General features: G+C 44.0%; 1 protein-coding gene across 6 annotated transcripts in view; it reads left to right on the top strand.

Moving 5' to 3' along the window:
• Positions 1-17,826, top strand: part of LOC134431987 (urea transporter 2-like) — a 302,495-nt gene that overhangs the window by 246,481 nt on the left and 38,188 nt on the right. For 2 of the 6 annotated variants that reach the window (XM_063180295.1, XM_063180298.1), the window contains one exon: positions 13,369-13,467. The exons of the other annotated variants lie outside the window; for them this stretch is intronic. The gene's annotated coding sequence lies outside the window, so the exon portion shown is untranslated. The remainder of the gene's footprint in view (positions 1-13,368; positions 13,468-17,826) is intronic. 6 annotated transcript variants of the gene reach the window in all.

Genomic DNA, 17,826 nt, shown 5'->3' with positions numbered 1-17,826 from the left:
CAAAGAGTAGGTTCAGCTCCTGTGTTCAAATTGCAGTTGTTATACACGTTCAGCCTGTGATACCACTTTGAGCAATGTCCATTGGCCAAAGCCCCCTGTCATCAGCTCAGTTCTGGCTAGAATTTGGATGCAGAGGTCAGGTTGGCAAGGAGACTCCTAGGAGAAGGATTTCAGTACAAATCATATATGGAACACTAATCTCCATGTATTGCTGAACAGGGATGGTTTTAAACATTGCCAAATTCTTTGCTGAATAGGTGTTAGCTAAGTGAGAATGAGTGCAGATAGACAAGGTTAGTTATGGACCTAAGGGACAAAGAAATGCACAACTTTCTCCTTCTTAAAACCTCTGAGCTGCTTCAGAACCATTCCTTGAGATTACTTTTTTCCCATTTATCCTTCAGGAGTGCTTACGGCATAAGTTAAGCCATAAAACACACCCAGATCACAGTCTCCAGTCACAGACTGATGGTGTCCATCCTGTCTTTGCAATAATTTCATTGCCTATTCTGTCTTTGCAAAGGAATAAGGAATCCAGTTTTGGGCAGAAGTGGATCTGGATCTGACTAAATATCTCTTTAGTCTCTGTGCATGGTAGTGGGTGGCAGACAGGGAACACCATCATGAGGGTGTCTCTGTGCTGCCATTTTCAGGCAGCCCCATCACCACTTTCAATGCTCTCCCTGGAATTGGCAGCCTCCCCTTTGGGACTGGCCACAAGACATCCCCAGTACTGAAGTGTTTCCAAAGGAAATACCAATGGCACCTGCCATTCAGAGAGAGCAGGATGAGCAGCCTCATCTGCTGTGGCTGGATAACTCATGCCTGCACAGATCTTTTTTCTCTACTCCAGCTCCTTCTTGGGTTCAGCCATGGGTCTTATTCAGGCAGGCAAGAAGCTCTGGTGCCCTCCTTAGGCCTTTGCTGTCTCTCTCAGGGGTTGAAAGAGGGGGAACTTCTGCACTGAGGTTCCAGTCCCAATGCAATTCTCCTAAGAAGCTTCCATTTCTCAGTCTGGAACCATGATGTAACTCCGTGTTACTTTATGAGTTGTGCATGAAAGAGTGTTTGCGTCAGAAAGGCTCAGCCCTGACTTTACACATGAGAAAGTGATTAGGGAGACAGGGGAAGATAAATGTCCCAAGAATAAAGATGAAAAACTGTGGGATCTGGCTAATTCCAGAAGCTTGATGCCAGTAGTTACAAAAATAGTAACTATGCACCTCAGCCCACAGTGGTTCTCTCAAACTGGCTGCAAACAGCCACATGAGCAGCATCAAAATTAAAAACCCTACAAGGAATGCAAGAGATAAAAACCCTACAAGGAATGCAAGAGATACCACAGGAAGGCCTTTACTCACCCATGTGCATGTCCCAGGGGGATGCATGTGAGCTATCTGTGTTGATAAGGGTGAGACTGCCTTGCTGGGACAATATTCTGGCAAGCAAGAAAAGATCCAAGCCACTGGCTGCACTGCACAAGACCACGGCTGTCTTCAGGACTGATGTTGAGGCTGACTCAACATCGTCTTGGAGGAGTGATAATGGCTTGCCATGGCTCATCTGCTCCCCAGTGGGAAGGAGCAGCTGTCAGTGAGAAACGACCAAGGGAAATGCTTGAATGCCGCACACGCCGCTGCAGAATGAGGTGACACCTATGTAGGAACAGATTTATGCAGTCGAAGATCCTGGATTCCCATCACCAGGCTGTCAGGCAAGCAAAGACCAGTGCCAAGAATAGAGGATAACTGAGATCTGTGTCCAAGCTATGAAGCTGAACCCAATCCAAGATGCCCTACGGCTGTTTTAACTAACTAGGAAAACTTAAACATTCCCCCACAGTCAGACTCAATCTTTTGCACTCATGGTACCTCAACAGTTCCTCTTGCCGTGATAAAGGCTGTCAAGAAACAAACCCGTGGTATCTGCGAGGAAGTTTTTGAGCCAGTCAGTAATCATTTGTATCCGTGCCTTCAAACTCAGCAAGAATGTGGGGTGGGAATACGTTGTTATATGCACATTCCAGCTGCAAAATATTAAAATCTTCTGCAAACATCATGACCTAACTCACAATTTTGGCAGCTACCACTCTCACAGGGATCATCTGCTTATGACACATTCCTTACTTCATTTAAGAGACATGTTTTCAAACAATTGTCATGTGCAATTTCCTCTGCACCTGATATTTTTCTTGCAGGGATGAGACAACTGCAGCAGCTTGGTGGGACTCTGACCCCTTGTGTGCCACTGTCACACAGTGCACATCCTTAAGCAGAGACAATTCCTCACAGCCAGCAGCTGTGAGGAGAGCAGGGCTGAGAACATTTGTAGACCTGGATGCTGCCTTAAAGGCCACTTTTAGCCATTTGTGACTGGCTTCTGATAATGTTGGTGTTCATTATTTTTCTTCTCTATTAGATAGAATGGAAATGGGGAGGACTGGAATGACCATGGTCATGTACAGAACTTTTTCTATCCACCATATTATTAAAGGAGGCTAGTCCAGGATCATGGTCACAAAAATTATCAGAGGGCTGGAGCACATCTCTTAGGAAGACAGGTTGAGAGAGTTGGGGTTGCTCAGCCTGAAGTAAAGGATATTTTAAGGAGCTCCAGGAGAGCTGCATAGGGACTGGGGACAAGGCAGGCAGGGACAGCACCCAGGCAATGGCTCCCACTGCCAGAGGGCAGGCACAGATTCTGGCACATTGGGAATTAGGAATTGCTGGCTGGGAGGGTGGGCAGGCCCTGGCCCAGGGTGCCCAGAGCAGCTGTGGCTGCCCCTGGATCCCTGGCAGTGCCCCAGGCCAGGCTGGATGGGGCTGGGAGCAGCCTGGGACAGCGGGAGATGTCCCTGCCCATGGCAGAGACCTTGGAAAATGATTATCCTTAAGTTCCCTTCCAACCCCAGCCATTCTGTGATTCTGTGCTGAGCCTCTGGGGTCATTCCCCACGAACCACCCCTGCACAGTTTCACCTGGAGGTGTCGAGCTGCTTCCTGGGAGCTACAAAATTTCTGTCAGAATAACCTTGGATAGGCTGAGACAATCCATTGTAGACAACAAAATGAGAAAGCCATTTCTTCAGTAAACTGAGAAAAGAAATTCTTCCCAACAAAAAATAAGCCACCCAAAAACCCTCACCAAATTCCGTCTTACATATGCACAAACAGCCTTGTTTGTGCTAACAAGTCTAGTTTCATGCATCTCCCAGTCAAAAGTGATGTATATATAACAGCTATCACATGTAGCAATTAGAAACACCCTGACATCCTGTTCTTTCTGCTCCTTCCCCCTCTCCAATATTCAAAATACTTCAGCTCCTAAAAACACTCACCCTCATATCCCATTCCCCTTCATGTCAGCACCAACCAAGTTGCCCTCTTCCTTACCTTCTTTAAGTGTTCAAAGGTAATTTTAAAGAACACCTCATTTAGCTTTCATTTTACTGAGATTCAGCCTGCCCATAAATCAGGGCTGAAGGGGAATTGGAGAGGGTCTCAGCTAATCAAAGCTCCAATCTCTAAAATGTTTAAATATAAATCAAAATAGTTGAAGGCTCTCCAAAGCTTCAATTTTCTTTGAAAGCCTTAGTTCTTATTTTCCCTGTGCTTAGCTCTCAATTTCATCCTCATACCTTGAAGGTATTTTCTAAGCATTTTTTAGTCATTTTCTCCAAGACATTGAGCTGCCTGGTTCAAGAATTATATTAAATTTTGACCTGTGAGGGAGTTGCTATGCTCCCAAGTAGGACTGCTTTGTCCAAATTAAGGTTTTAGGGTTCAGCTCCTAAATTGAAGTTTACTAATGACTTTAAGGCTAAAAATGTTCCTAGGATCTATTGAAAACATGACTTTGATCATCCATTCCATATTGCAGTCAGAACTACATGCTCCATATGTCAGAAATGATAAAATGTTTCTGCCTCCCTTTTTTGCATCAGAAGTCTGGAAGTCTGCTAAATTAATCTGCTTACCTATCTTTATCACATCTTATGGTTCTGGAATGGAATATGAGTTAGGAAAGTTAAGAATATAAGCTTATTTCTCTCTCTTCCTCTGTCCTCCCTTCCCAGTGTTAGTTAGTGAGAGAAAGAAAAAAAAAATACACATTGTAAAATATATTTTAATCCTTGGGTTTAATAATTCACGCATGTGAGTTTACCAAAAGAGCTCTCACTCAAAGGCAGATCCTTTCACTCTTCCCAATGTGTGGGGTATCAGCATGTCACATCAGTGTGTTTCCTTTTGCTAAAATGACCGGTCTTTCAGAAAACTCTCTTATTGGAAGAAAGAATGGGAAATGTAGGGCATAGGAATATTTGGACACTTTTCTGGGTGTCTGGTGCATATGCAAAGACATCCACAGAGGAATGAGCTTCCGTGCAAAACTGCAATAGCTGTTAACAGAAGGTGTACACATATTTTTTGTATGTACAACACATCCACAAAGGTTATGCAGTTACGCAAATCAGGATTTAAGAATATGTCTTGAAACATACAATTCTGATACTTCTCCCACCTAGGATAGTTCTTCAGTTATCGGGTGACCTCTTCAGATCTCCTTTAGAGATCCTTGAGTTAGGGCAGATGAACTCCAATAAAAATACACATATGGGCAAGGGTTGGAAGATTGTTGGGCAAAATTTTCCACACAACACACGTTTTTGCTTACTTTAATTGCTAAACATATTTCTGTAGATTAAACAGAATTTTGGAACCAGAGTGTTTTCAGCTGCTTCACACAACAAGAAATTTTGGGGGATTTTAATCATAGAGAGAGTGCACTTTCTGTCAACAAAATATCTGATGGATCTTCAGCTGCACGTGTGCAAGGCTGACTGCTGACTCTGGTTTGCTCTGATATTAAATACATAATCTGAATTAAAGTCCAGGACACCATGACATTGAAGGGGCTAGTGATCCCTGAAAGGAACAAATCCTGTGTGGGAACAGAAAAGGAAAAGGAGAAGGGAGGGAAAAAGGGGGAAAGAGAAAGAGAGAAAATATTTCACTCCCATATCTGTTAACATGATAGAATGGAAAATGTAGGATCCTTGGGCCGACTGAAAATCAGCTTTATCTTTAGATGACGCTCATAACAAAGCTCTCTTTTATTTGGCCTGAGCTCATAGGTAACTCTCACTTTTCTCTTTCTACAGAAGGAAAGTTGAAAAATGTTTAATTTCTCAGCAGCTGTTTTCATTTTGTTTGGGAACAGCCTCACAGAAATAATCAAAAACCTGTTTCCTGGAAAATGAAGTGTTTTGCATCACATTCTCTTGGATTTTTGTATTATTTTTGGGCTTTTGCATATTGTCATCCAACACAAAACTAGAAAAATCGAAGCAGGAAATCATCAAATAAATTAGAAAAGACTTCTTAGAACCTTGCTTCGGTACCCCTCTGCAACAAAGCCTCATAATATCAAGTGAGTTTTGCAAAGTTAGCACTTGAGCAAAAACACTTCCACAGGTGAGGCATCATTCACTAGACTTTTCTGAACAGGTTGAAATGCAGAAAGGAGAAGGAAAATGCATTTTCTAAACAGTTGGCACAAAATATGTACACAGACAATGTGTACATAAGCAAAAAAGTGTTCCTTGAAAACATGGCATGAAACAGTTGTCCACATTTACAATAACACAGAAAAGCAATACAAAGGAAAGAAAAACGTTGCCAAAAGAAAAGGGGAACTTTAAAATTTTACCCTCACCCACATTAAAATTTTCAAGGCTGCATTCAGTCTGGAAGGGAGCGCACGGGATATCAGGCCCTAGGATGTCCACCGTGGCAAAAGGAAGGAGAGGGGAGAAACTCAAACAACTTTTGGCATGGTACGCAGTGAGTTTCTGAGCAGAGAGATGTGAATCAGGACCTGAGGTGTGGGGAATGGTGCTTCATGACTCTGTTTCCACTGCTCCAGTTTTCCCCAGGGCTGCAGAAAGCTGTGCCCATCCTAAACCAAGCAGGGAGCCGCTTGAAATCCCTTGGGAAAACTGAGTGCTGAGGGAGAGGCAGCAAAAATGTTGCCTTTTCATTCAATAAGGAGGAAAAGTAATTTCTTTTCTTTCATGTTGTGAGCCTGGCTGACAGCTAACCAGACTGCAGGTGTCACTTGTCAGTGTGCAAATATTGTAATACATTAGTAATATAAATATTACTAATGAATGACAGGTATCAAAACTGTAATTTTCTCAGGACTTTGTAGGATCTAGGTAAACCACAAATCAGACACGGATGTGCTGACAGACAGACAATACAGACCATTGTATTGCACTTACACAAGGACCTGTGGCATGGGAATATATTAATTTTTAATGGAAAACGTTATTCTTTATGGTCAGCTCTTTCAGCAGCATAATTTATCAAGACTGACATCAACCAGATACACCAAGGATTGATGTTAAAGTGAGGGGGGGAGGGGCACATCTAATATTTACAAATGGCACAGCTTTTAAAATGCCACTACTTAGAATCAAGTGCAATTACAGTGTATTTAAATGAGTATTAAAGTATTTGTATTGCCAGTTTGCAAATTCAGCATCTTGAGAAGCCCAAATGGATTTTCATGTAATTATTGTCATTAACTCAAAGAAGTAAATGCTCAGCAAAGAGTCTGCTCTAAAAAAAAAAAAAAAAAAAAAAAAAAAAAAGGAAAAAAAATGCATAAATGTATAATTAAATGGCATCTTCATGCTTAATTCCTCACATGATCTCCTAAAATATACACCTCATAACTGCAGAGTACCTTGGTGACATAGCCCAAGCTGCCTTTCTGCATAGCATTAGCATCAGGGTAAGCTATATTTGGGGTCTCAGAAGTTTCTCTTAGGAAGGTGACATTGAGAAATTTTCTTTCCCTGAAGCCTATTTATCTGCTTTTCATGCTAGGAGATCCTTGCCTGCCATTTTCTACAAGTACTATGAACAAAAACTTTGCCAAACATTTTTACTCTCATGACTGCTACGCCATCCCTCGTAAAAATCAGAGTTATTGTGTGTTCCATACCAAATCTCAATCAAAATGACTCACAGTTATAAAATCATAGAATGACAGAACAGTTCAGAAGAGAACTTAAATCTCATCCTGCTTCACCCCTGCAATGGTCAGAGACACCTTCCACTGTCCCAGGCTGCTCCAAACCCCATCCAACCTGGCCTGGGACATTTCCAGGGATCCCTCACAGGGCAGAATTTCTTTATAATAAATGAGGTCATCCAGCTCTTCACTTCTTGTAAGTTTGGATATGCTTTGGCAAGGTGAGTTTTAGAAGCTGATAAATAGTAGAGATCAGGAATAGCTGGAAATTCCAGGCTGGAAAGCGGTGATTCTGTGTTTGACACCATGGACATGTGGCCTCAGTGAGCCCTTCAGTGTCCATGATCCATCAGCAAAATGGGCACAGGAGTCCTTATGTTTGCAGAATGTTCTCATCATCCTTATTTGATATGAAGGCTCAAATCACTGGTCAGTTCCAGGAGTAGCATTCAGTACTTTATAAGAGAAAACCTTCAACCTACCCCTTAGGGACCATGAGCCCCTGAATGACATAGCACTGTCCTTAAGAGTCTTTTACAACAAGATAATTTAGAAGGATATAGGGAGAGCAGGACGTTTTGGCATTGGCTGAAATAGAAAAGGCAAGAAAATAAAAGAAAAAAAAAAGATTGTTTGGCTGGCTTTAATGAGGATGCAATTATAGGCAGGGAAGTCTATGAGGAATCTGGTCTCTGTACAACAAATGTCTGCATCAAGGTAACAAACAATGTGACACTCAGAGTGCTGGGCAGCCCTGAGAGCTGGGCTTGGGTGAACCTGATGGAGCTCAACAAGGCCATGTGCAAGGTTCTGCACCTGGTTTGGGGCAATCCAAAAAACAGGCTGGACAGGGAATGGACTGAGGGAATCTTGGAGGTGAAGGACTTGGGAGTGTTGATGGATGAGAAGCTCAATATCCATGAGTGTGCACTGGCAATCCATAAACTACATGAGAAAAGGAGACGGAGAAGGGCCTTGGAAAGTGCATGGAGTGGTGGTACAAGGGGAAATGACAGGAGTAAACACTGTCAGGGGACAGGTTAGATTGATTTCATTATATTAAGAAGAAATCATTCCCTGTGAGAGTGGTGGCACAGGTTGCCCAGAGCAGCTGTGGCTGCCCCTGGATCCCTGGAAATGTCCAAGGCCAGGCTGGATGGAGCTTGCAGGCAGCTGCTCTAATGGAAGGTGTCCCTGCCCGTGGCAGAGGGCTTGGCACTGAATGATCTTTAAATATCTCTTCCCTTTTCAAGATCCCTACCAGCCCAAACCATTCCATAACTCTAGCATTTTATGATTCATCTCACTTTTAGAGAAGGCCAATATTTGCTCAAGATAAAAATAATAATTTATTCTTGTTAAGTAATGGTGACTTTAGAAAAGAGTCTGATCAAGGAACTGCTTTCACCAGGCTCAGATGTTTTCACTCATAATCTCAGTGCTGCCCTGTTGTCCGACAAGGAATATTTCTCTCTTTTGATTGTCCCAAGTAGGTCCTTGTTCCACCTAAATGTAGTACCTGCTCTCAAACTGATGCATGAACTTCATTTCAACGGCTACAAGAGCAATTTCAATCTTAGAAACGCCAGTGTCTAGCACAGGGCTTTGTTTTATAAACATTCCTTTGTTAATGAAATTGGAAAAGTTCAGAGGAGGAATTTTCCATGAGAAATTCCTCATGCAAGCACTACTTAAAAGTCCCTTCTCTCAAATTCACTTTGACAGCTGCTTGGGAAATAATAAATAATAATAATAATAATAATAATAATAATAATAATAATAATAATAATAATAATAATAATAATAATAATAATAATAATAATATAATATAATATAATAAAAATAATAATATAATAATAATAATAATAAATCATCTTAGCCTTATTTCTATATCAGCAGATTGAATATCTGCAGGTTAAGGCACTGGAGCCCAAATTTCTGGGTCTTCATCCGACATGATGCTCTCTGCTATCTTTTGGCTGGATCAAACCCACACAGATAGGGAACAAGACCCAGGCTGGTGATCAGCTACTGGAGACCTCAATTTTCACAGGACACCAAGAAAACTCTGCTGATGCCATGAGCCAAAGGGAAACACCACTTTGTGGTGTCTGTGTATTTCCCAAACCCTTTAAAAGCCTTTTTTTTTCTTTCCTTACTGCCATCCACAAGCTGATTCCACCTGCTGTCTCTTAGAGACAGATTGCCATTTCAGGGAAAGGGGGCTGGAACTTCATGATGTGTTTCCACAGCACCCTGTGAAATGGTGATGGGATCTCCAGGGATTTCTGAAGTACAGATAATTAATCTGACAGACTACTCCGCGGAGGGGCTGTCAATCAGGAGCGAGCTTTTCACATCCCCTCTGTCAGGCTCCCATCACTCCCTGGAGCTGCTGCCAGGTCTTCAGCAGCCAGAGCAGAGGGGAGAGGAAAGAGCCACGGCCAGCTGGTGCGGCCTGGGCCAGCTCCCTGCACAGGCTAAACATTATTGCTCCCCAGGGCAGGTTATTGCTGCAGGAGCGTCAGAACTCAGAGCATCTCTCGGGGTGTCCAGAGCTGCCAAAGACCCTGTTGGGGGGTTTGGAGACTCTGGCACACAGCCCAGAGCATCTGGGGATTTGATTATGACCCGTGGAGCAAATTACCAGCTTTGTATGAGGACCTGAAAGTCATAGAAGTTTGAATAGTGTAATAAAAAAATTATCACAGGGTTAAAATGCAGATTTTAGGATTTTTGGAATGGGGGTTTTGGGGACAAGATGGAGGAATTTGGGTGTGTCCAGCCTTTCATCTTCTCCTTCTTGGTCTCTATTTTCTGCAGTGATGCTGGCACTTTGGGATTGGTTTAGAGTAGAAGTGCACTGTCTAACACAGGCGATAGGTATTGGAAAGTAATTGTAAATATGTTATACGTAGTTTGTAGTCTAAAAAAACAACACTGCCCCAGGGGGTGTTAAAGTGCCTTTGGCTGCCCTGCTGAGCAGATCTCGGCAGGGCAGAAAGAAAATTTTATAGATAAGGATTAATAAACAACTTCAAGACCGAAAACTGAAGAGCTTTGACTCATTCTTCAGACACGCAGGCCGAAACAGAGACATCCTGCACATCTCGGGGCAGCAATTAACAACCAAACTCTGAGAAAGGAGGACAGGAGGAAAATGAGAGTCAGGGAGTAAAAGCTGATATGGCCCTGCAGGTTGAGCACCTTTCAGCATTTCAGTCTCAGGTGACAATCCACATTGTAGCTCCTGCCTGCATCTCCCGCGTTTCCCAGAGCTTTTCCACCCCAACTCATGTCCAACTCTCCTGCGCTGCCTTTGTCACTCTCCTGACATGAGTGACCTGAGACAAACGCGCAGATTTAGAGGAGTTTAGGGACAGATGAAACTGATGCTCTGATTTCAGATTCAGAGCCTGAAGCCATTGAGGACAAACAGTGAAGCACCCGAGCTGTGGGCACCTACAGCTCTCCCTGCTGCCATGAGCTGCCCCACAGGATTGCGGTGTAAAATCCATCCTGGACCTCAAAAAGAGGCAATGTGTAAATAGAAATAAAATAAGAAGTTAATGAAAGGTTGAGTGCACAGACAGCACAAGAAAATATGGGTGAGGAAGCCTGAGGAATAGCCCTGTGCACCACGGTCTCCATCAAAAAAAACTGTGCTGATTGAACCAGCAGTGTTCAAACTGGATAATGAAAAACTGTGAATCATGCAAAAAGCCCAGTGCTCATTTCACTGCCCTGCAGTTTTAGCACAAAGGCTTTCCAAGAGATAAATATTCCTATCGTGATGAGTGATCTTTGAGTCTGCAGCTACGTCCCTCCCTTGAAAAAGGAAGTGATGGAGTGCTGTTAGCACTGCCTTGTGCCCCTTTGATTTCAGCACTATAAATATTTCCCTTGTCACTGGTACTGGCCACAACAAGGGCTGGCTAAGAAAAAAACCCTCTCTGGAAATCAAAAGAGCGGAAATCATAAGGAGTGGGTTTGGGCTTTGCAGTCCACCCAGGACACACAGAGCTTTGAGGGCCAGCTCCTAGGAAGAGTGGCCTGTTTAAAATCAAAACACTGATGTTTTTATCGTTTCTTAGTCTTGAATTTATGAAGAAAGACAAGAGGAGAAAAGTAAATCTAACTAGGCTTTGAGTGGGAGGTTGTCTTGAGATGATATATTCAAAGCTTTGTTATAGAATCACAGAATGGTTTGGGATGGAGGAGACCTTAAAGATCACCCCATCAGGGACACCTTCCACTATCCCAGGCTGCTCCAAGCCCCATCCAGCCTGGCCTTGGACACTTCCAGGGATTGGGCATGCAAAGTTTTTCACCATTCCTTCAAGGAAGAAAGAGGACGTGTGAATGAGAAAATGAGCTTGCATCATTGATGTTTCTTTCCTATATAAAGATATAAAACTGATGGGTTTTTTTAAAAATATCTTATTTTCTATTTTTATTATGTCTAGTGTAAAGCACTATCTGATGACAGAAAGCCTACTAAAGTGTAAGATAAGAAAAAGTAAAGTATCTGAAAGGGGAATTTTTGTTGAGTGTTTATACAACACCAGTGCTTAACCTTTGGTCTTCAGAAAACCTGTCTTAAAATTTAAATACTGGCACTTGAATTGATTCACACGGTCCTTACAAAACAGCTCAAAGATTATTCACTGAAAGTCTCAGCAAGGACAAGCAGAGAAATACTAGAACTGAAAATGCGAAAGCCTGTTGCTGAGGTTCTGTTTGTCGAAAGGATGCACAACAAGAATTTAGAAAACTTGTAAGAGGAAGAAGGACAATTGCTGAAAAACCCTCATAGGTTACCTCTATACACTGCTTCTCCTAAGCGTCATAAATAATTCAGAGGAGAGAAGCCAAGTTGCATCCCTTTCTATCTTGTCCTTTTCTAAGATAGAAAAGACTGTAAAGATTTCCATAAATAGCCATTTTCTGCATTAAAAGCTGCCTGTGGAGAATGTTTCTGCCCTGCTTTCCAAAGAAAACAAGGACTTACATGATCCAATTTATGTGCGTATCATCTCATCTCTTCGTGTCCTCTTGACAACTTTTGAACCTGTTTCAACAAAATTTGTTAGAATTGTACATGTTTCATGAAAATTTACTGCCTGGGGGAAGACAGGGACTTGATTAGTTGCACCAGACAGAACAAGAGAGGCTCCAGTTACCCTTTATCAAAATGTGGGGAATCTGTGTTGGGTGGAGACATTATTCATATCACAGCTATGGGAAAATCTCAAATTGGCACCCTAGTTTAACCAGAAAGTTCAAACCTGAGACACACATCCACAAGAAACATGGTTTTGTTAATTCTGCTGCTCATGGAACAGCTTGTTCCCACTTACATCTTTAGTTCAAGATATTAGCAAAGATGACACTTCTCCCATTAAAATTGCAGTTTCCAAAAGCCATCAGCTTTTGACAGCAAAAGGAAAAGAAAAGAAAAAGCCTTTTAAAGACTTTTTAGATGTCTTTAAAAGGTGACTCTTCAGGACCATCTATGCAAACAAACTCCTCACACAAGCATATGTCTGTTTCATTGTGCTGAAATACGAGTGGAGAGAATTTGGGCCAGCAATCCAGAGCTCCTCTGAGTGCAGGTTGGGTGTGCTGTACACAAAGAAAGGCACCAAGGAGTTTGTGTGGACTCTGACAGATCCTTTGAAGTCCCAGTAGAAGGGAAATATTTTCTGTTCACCACCTAGGGGTGGAGATGCCAGAACATCACAGTGGTCCCAGCAAAGGGGTCCTTTATCCCATGGGCCCTTGGTACTTCTCAAAGGTTTTTTGCATCTAGACAAGTTGTTGGTGTGTTGCCCTGTAAATACATTCACACTTTATTTACTATGTCCAATAAAGCCTTTGGCGCTGTCCCCAAAACATCTTTCTCTATAAACTGAGATGGACTTAATGGGAGAACAATTAGATGGATTAGGAGCTGGTTGGATGTTTGCATCCAGAGGGTTGTGGTGAATGGCTCAGGGGTCCATCTGGGCACCAGAGTTATTGAATATCTTCATTAATGACACAGACAGAGGGATCCAGGGGCAGCCACAGCTGCTCTGGGCACCCTGGGCCAGGGCCTCACCACTCTCACATGGTAGAATTTCTTTCCAGCACCCAAGGACAGGCTGGACAGGGGCTTGGAGCAACCTGGGACAGTGGAAGGTGTCCCTGCTCATAGTAGGGAAGTTTGGAACTGATGTTCTTTAAGGTCCATCCAACCCAAACCATTCTGTGACGTTATTGTCCTGCCGTCACACTTGTTCTGTGGCTCCCCAGCATTTCAGACTCCTGTATCTCTTTGCTTTAGGAAGACGTGTCCAGGAGCCATCCCCAGTTACCAGCACACTGCAGGCTGCACCAGGCAGGCTCAGCTCTGCAGGAGGACAGATCATCCCACGTGTCCCTGGTGAGTTCAGGCTCCCTGAGTGTGTGCGGGTGTGTCTCCCTGTCCATGGAAGTCTCTCATCTGAGTAGGTTGTTCACCTCCCTGCTACGCCAGACCCTTTCATAGAGGCCAGAAACTCATTTAATTGGCAGGGAAGGCAGTTTATCCCAGCTGCCTTTCAAAATGGTTTCTCAATTGTTCAGGGAAGCAGAACCAACCATATCCCTTCACTGGAGGACACCCTGGCAGACAGCACACAGGAGGATCCTTGGTGTTTGCAGCACCATGAACACATCCAGGCCACAGCAAGGCTCTCAGTCCACCCCGTAGCTCTGGCAACCTCAAGGGTCACTTTCAGGATGTTGTAAGGAGCAACTACTCCCCCAAATTAAAACATATTTAGTTCCTTGCAGGATACAGGGGAAATGGGGTGGAAGAAGAGCTATACCATAACTAAAAAGCCACCACTTCTCTCTACAGCTACTACTCAGAGAGGGAAGGGTTGTGTGCACATATTGCCTGTAGTAGCAGAGCTCCACAGAATGACAAAATGGTTTCGGCTGGGACATCTCCCACTGTCCCAGGCTGCTCCAAGCCCCATCCAGCCTGGCCTGGGGCCCTGCCAGGGATCCAGGGGCAGCCACAGCTGCTCTGGGCACCCTGGGCCAGGGCCTGCCCACCCTCCCAGCCAGCAATTCCTAATTCCCAATGTGCCAGAATCTGTGCCTGCCCTCTGGCAGTGGGAGCCATTGCCTGGGTGCTGTCCCTGCCTGCCTTGTCCCCAGGGGCTGTGCAGCTCTCCTGGAGCCCCTGCAGGCCCTGGCAGGGGCTCTGAGGTGTCCCTGGAGCTTCTCTGGTGCAGCTGAGCAGCCCCAGCTGGGCCAGGCTGGCTCCAGAGCAGAGGGGCTCCAGCCCTGGCAGCAGCTCCGTGGCCTCCTCTGCACTGGCTGCAGCAGCTCCAGCTCCTTGTGCTGCTGGAGCCGGGGCTGGGGCAGCTCTGCAGGTGGGCTCTCACCTGAGCCCAGGGGCACAGGGGCAGGATCCCCCTGCCCTGCTGCCCACGCTGGGGATCAGCCCAGGATTTGGGTTTCAGGGCTCAAGTGCACACTGGTGGGCAATGTTGAGCTTCTCTTGACGTGGTTTAGTCTCTAAAAGGTAAAGCAGGGCATGAGCATGGAGGTTATTCCCTTCAGAATGGAATCCATGAGGGTGTAACCCACAGCCTTTCAGGAGAAATGGCTTCACCTCCTACAGCCAGTCCCTGAGGGATGCATATGGCCCCACTCAGTGAGACATCCAGTCTGTGACTGCTAATGGTCACATCTGAATTGTGGATTATCTTAGGAAAGGCCATGCCCAGGGATTAATATAAATAATATATCACTGTAGCCCATCCCCCTCCCTCTCTATCAAATAACAAATTATCAATTCAAGAAGAGTCAAGAAGATTCTATTTAAATTACAAACAGCAAACATTGGCTTATTTTGAGCTAGTTGGTATGAATTAGCAATCACATTAAAATTTTCTTATTTTTTGGAAATACATTTCATGTGCCTTTGCATGATGGCAGCCAAGAAAATTTTGTTCAGATTTTCCAAGGTGATTCACTTCCTGGCTTCTAACAAACCTGGTAAATGTCAGGTGCCAAAAATTTCTTCAACAAGATTTTTGAGCTAGAATGAAAGTTCCATTCAAAAGAATAACTTAATAATTGTTCATGCTACTGTTTTTCTATTTTTGGGTCTTCTTAAGAAGACTTCACAAGAAATAAATTATTTGGTTGATATCTTCAGTCCATTTTCAGACTCCCAGGGGAAATGTCAGATGCCATTTTGATTTTGAAGTTCATTTAGGGACATGAATCTCACAGTTGTTGATGTCCTGGTTTTTCCTATTCATTCCTTCCAACATTGCAGCACAGAGGCAACACTTGCAATGCTTTCAGTGTCTTTTTAACCCTTCTTAAGTGCCTTTTTTGAAAGCAATTTCACCAAAGGCCCTAATTTTTGGAATATGCTAGCTGTCTTCCTCATGAAACAGATTTGCAAATTGGAATTCCAAACAGTAGGGTGCATAAAAAGCATCTGATTCCTTTTGTACCACTGATGGGCCTGAGAGGCAAAATCCTCCAAGTGTGGCAATAAAGCAGAGACAGACAAAGCAGGTGAATTGTGGTCTGCAGGTGAATAAAGGTGACCTCACTGTAGAGAAAGGAGCAGCTTTGCCATTTCCCTTCCCAGTAAGAGCTGCAGAGCTCTGTGGGCTCTCTTTACAGATTCCATTACCATGTGCACTTGGCTTATTAATTAAAACATATTCTTTACTGTTTTCAATACATTAAATTGAATGTGTCTAATGAATATCCAGCTGCACTCTTCTTTCTTCATACATAACAATTTAGAATCATAAATTGCACTCATTTCAAGCCAGGAACATTTTTCCCATTATATGGCTGCTGGTGATAATGTATCAGACAGCAATAATGATGCTTGATTTTCATAAGCTGCACTAAATGGTAAGTGCTCAGAGCTACATGTTTTGATTAGCAGACTAAGCAAACCATGACATGAGAATCCTTATTTACACTGACTGCCGAGGATTTCTCCACAAGGTGATTTATTTAGGCAAAGGGACAGTTCAAGTGTGCCCGACCTGCCTTAACTGAGTTCTAGATCATCTCAAGCTGGACATCTGTGACACTCAAAGCACTTGAGTGATTGTCCTATCTAAGCCAGATATGCAAAATCATATGCTGGAATTCATTCTGTGCAAGATCTACCAGGAAAAACCAAGTCTATTTTGATGCTGTGTGTGTAGAAGTCCAATCATACGCAGAATATACTCTGGAGAGGCCTGTAGACAAGAGAAAAGGTATTTTGTCATAGATGTAGGTTTCTACGCCCTCCACTCCTTTTCCACGTCTCCTGCACCATCCTCTGCAGCAGCCCCGCGTCCCTCATGCCCTCCCTTCACCGCGCAGCCAGCCACGCTTCTTCCATTTCACAAGTGCGATCCCTTCCCGGCACGCTGAGAAAAGCAAACACGCCCATGAGCGCCTTCCCTCGCTCGCCGTGCCTCGTTCCTTCAGCTCCATCTATCGACACCCTGAACACGGAGCCGCCGGGGCAGCAGCTCCCTCCCGCCGGCCCCTCTCACCGCCCCGTGTCAGCAGAGCCCCTGACACTCAGCCTCCCTGGGCTCAGGACAGCTGCTCAGGCAAGCGGGATGTTTATCTGGATATTAGTCCTTTGGGCTGTGACGGAGAGCTGTGATTTAGTTAGGAAAGCGGGATGCAAGCCGGCCGAAATGAAGGGTTTTATTGATAGCATCGTTACCAGACTGCTTGGTCTGAAGGGTGTCCCAAAGCCTACAGGAGGCAATCAGTGCAAACTATAGAGAGGTGAAGGAATGAAGATGAAGGGAGGTGTAGCCACATTAAATCTGAGGTCTTATTTGGCTCAAATTTACTGCTAGTGTTTGACCTTGATTGCCAAGTACTTTTTCACTTCAAGTATCTGTTAGCATCTTTCGCAGCTTTTCTGCGCTCGTGTTTGAAGGCGTGTGTCAGATCATCCCCATCTTACCTGGAATGGCACACACCCAAATAATTGATGGCAAGCAAGGCGACAACGGAGAGATTTCTCTTCCAGCAGTTGCATTGCTCCAGTCCATGCTGGGGAAGTCACCTCTGGCTCCCTGGGCACGCAGAGGTGGAGGTGGCAGTGGATGACTTCAGGGGGTTACTCTGAAACACTGAAATGATTCATACTTCTTAAATAACTTCTTGATCCCTGGTTGGAAGCAAAATATGGAGTTTTAAATATCCTTTTGAAATAAGGACTGGGAAACTTTTCTCCAGCGATATACTTGGTTTAAATTTGGTTTGGTAAATAGTCCAAACTACTAGAAGTGCCTCTAAAAGCATTACTGGATATGACTCTTGAGTGCTGATTGTATTCAGAAACACACAGCTCTGCAGGTCTCCAAGCATTATTTGAACCCTCCCTGGCGACAGACTGATGCTGGAAGTCACAGAGAAATGGGCATTTCCATCATCTCTCCTAGGAACACCTTGACAACAGACTCTCCATTCCTGTCACTTGTGGTTCCAGAAACTCGAGATGGAAGTGGAAGGGAAGGGGGAGATTAGAGGTATTTTGTTTCCTCCATCATAATGAAAGATTTTGTCAGATACATCCAGCACATTCAGAGACTGAGCAACACATCCATCATGGGGTTCTGAAGGGCAACATTACAGCTTTTATCTTCTCCCCAGCATATCTAAAGTTTATAAAGTAATTTGGCAAGCCTTTCTGAAGATAACCTGTCACCTGGAAGGTTTACAGCCTCGCTTCTGCTCTGCACTACCCAAAGAGGGG

Source organism: Melospiza melodia, chromosome Z, assembly GCF_035770615.1.
Source record: "Melospiza melodia melodia isolate bMelMel2 chromosome Z, bMelMel2.pri, whole genome shotgun sequence".
In the NCBI taxonomy this organism is placed as follows: Eukaryota; Metazoa; Chordata; class Aves; order Passeriformes; family Passerellidae; genus Melospiza; species Melospiza melodia.
Note: the sequence above shows the minus strand (reverse complement) of the source record. Positions and strands in the feature narration are given on the sequence as shown.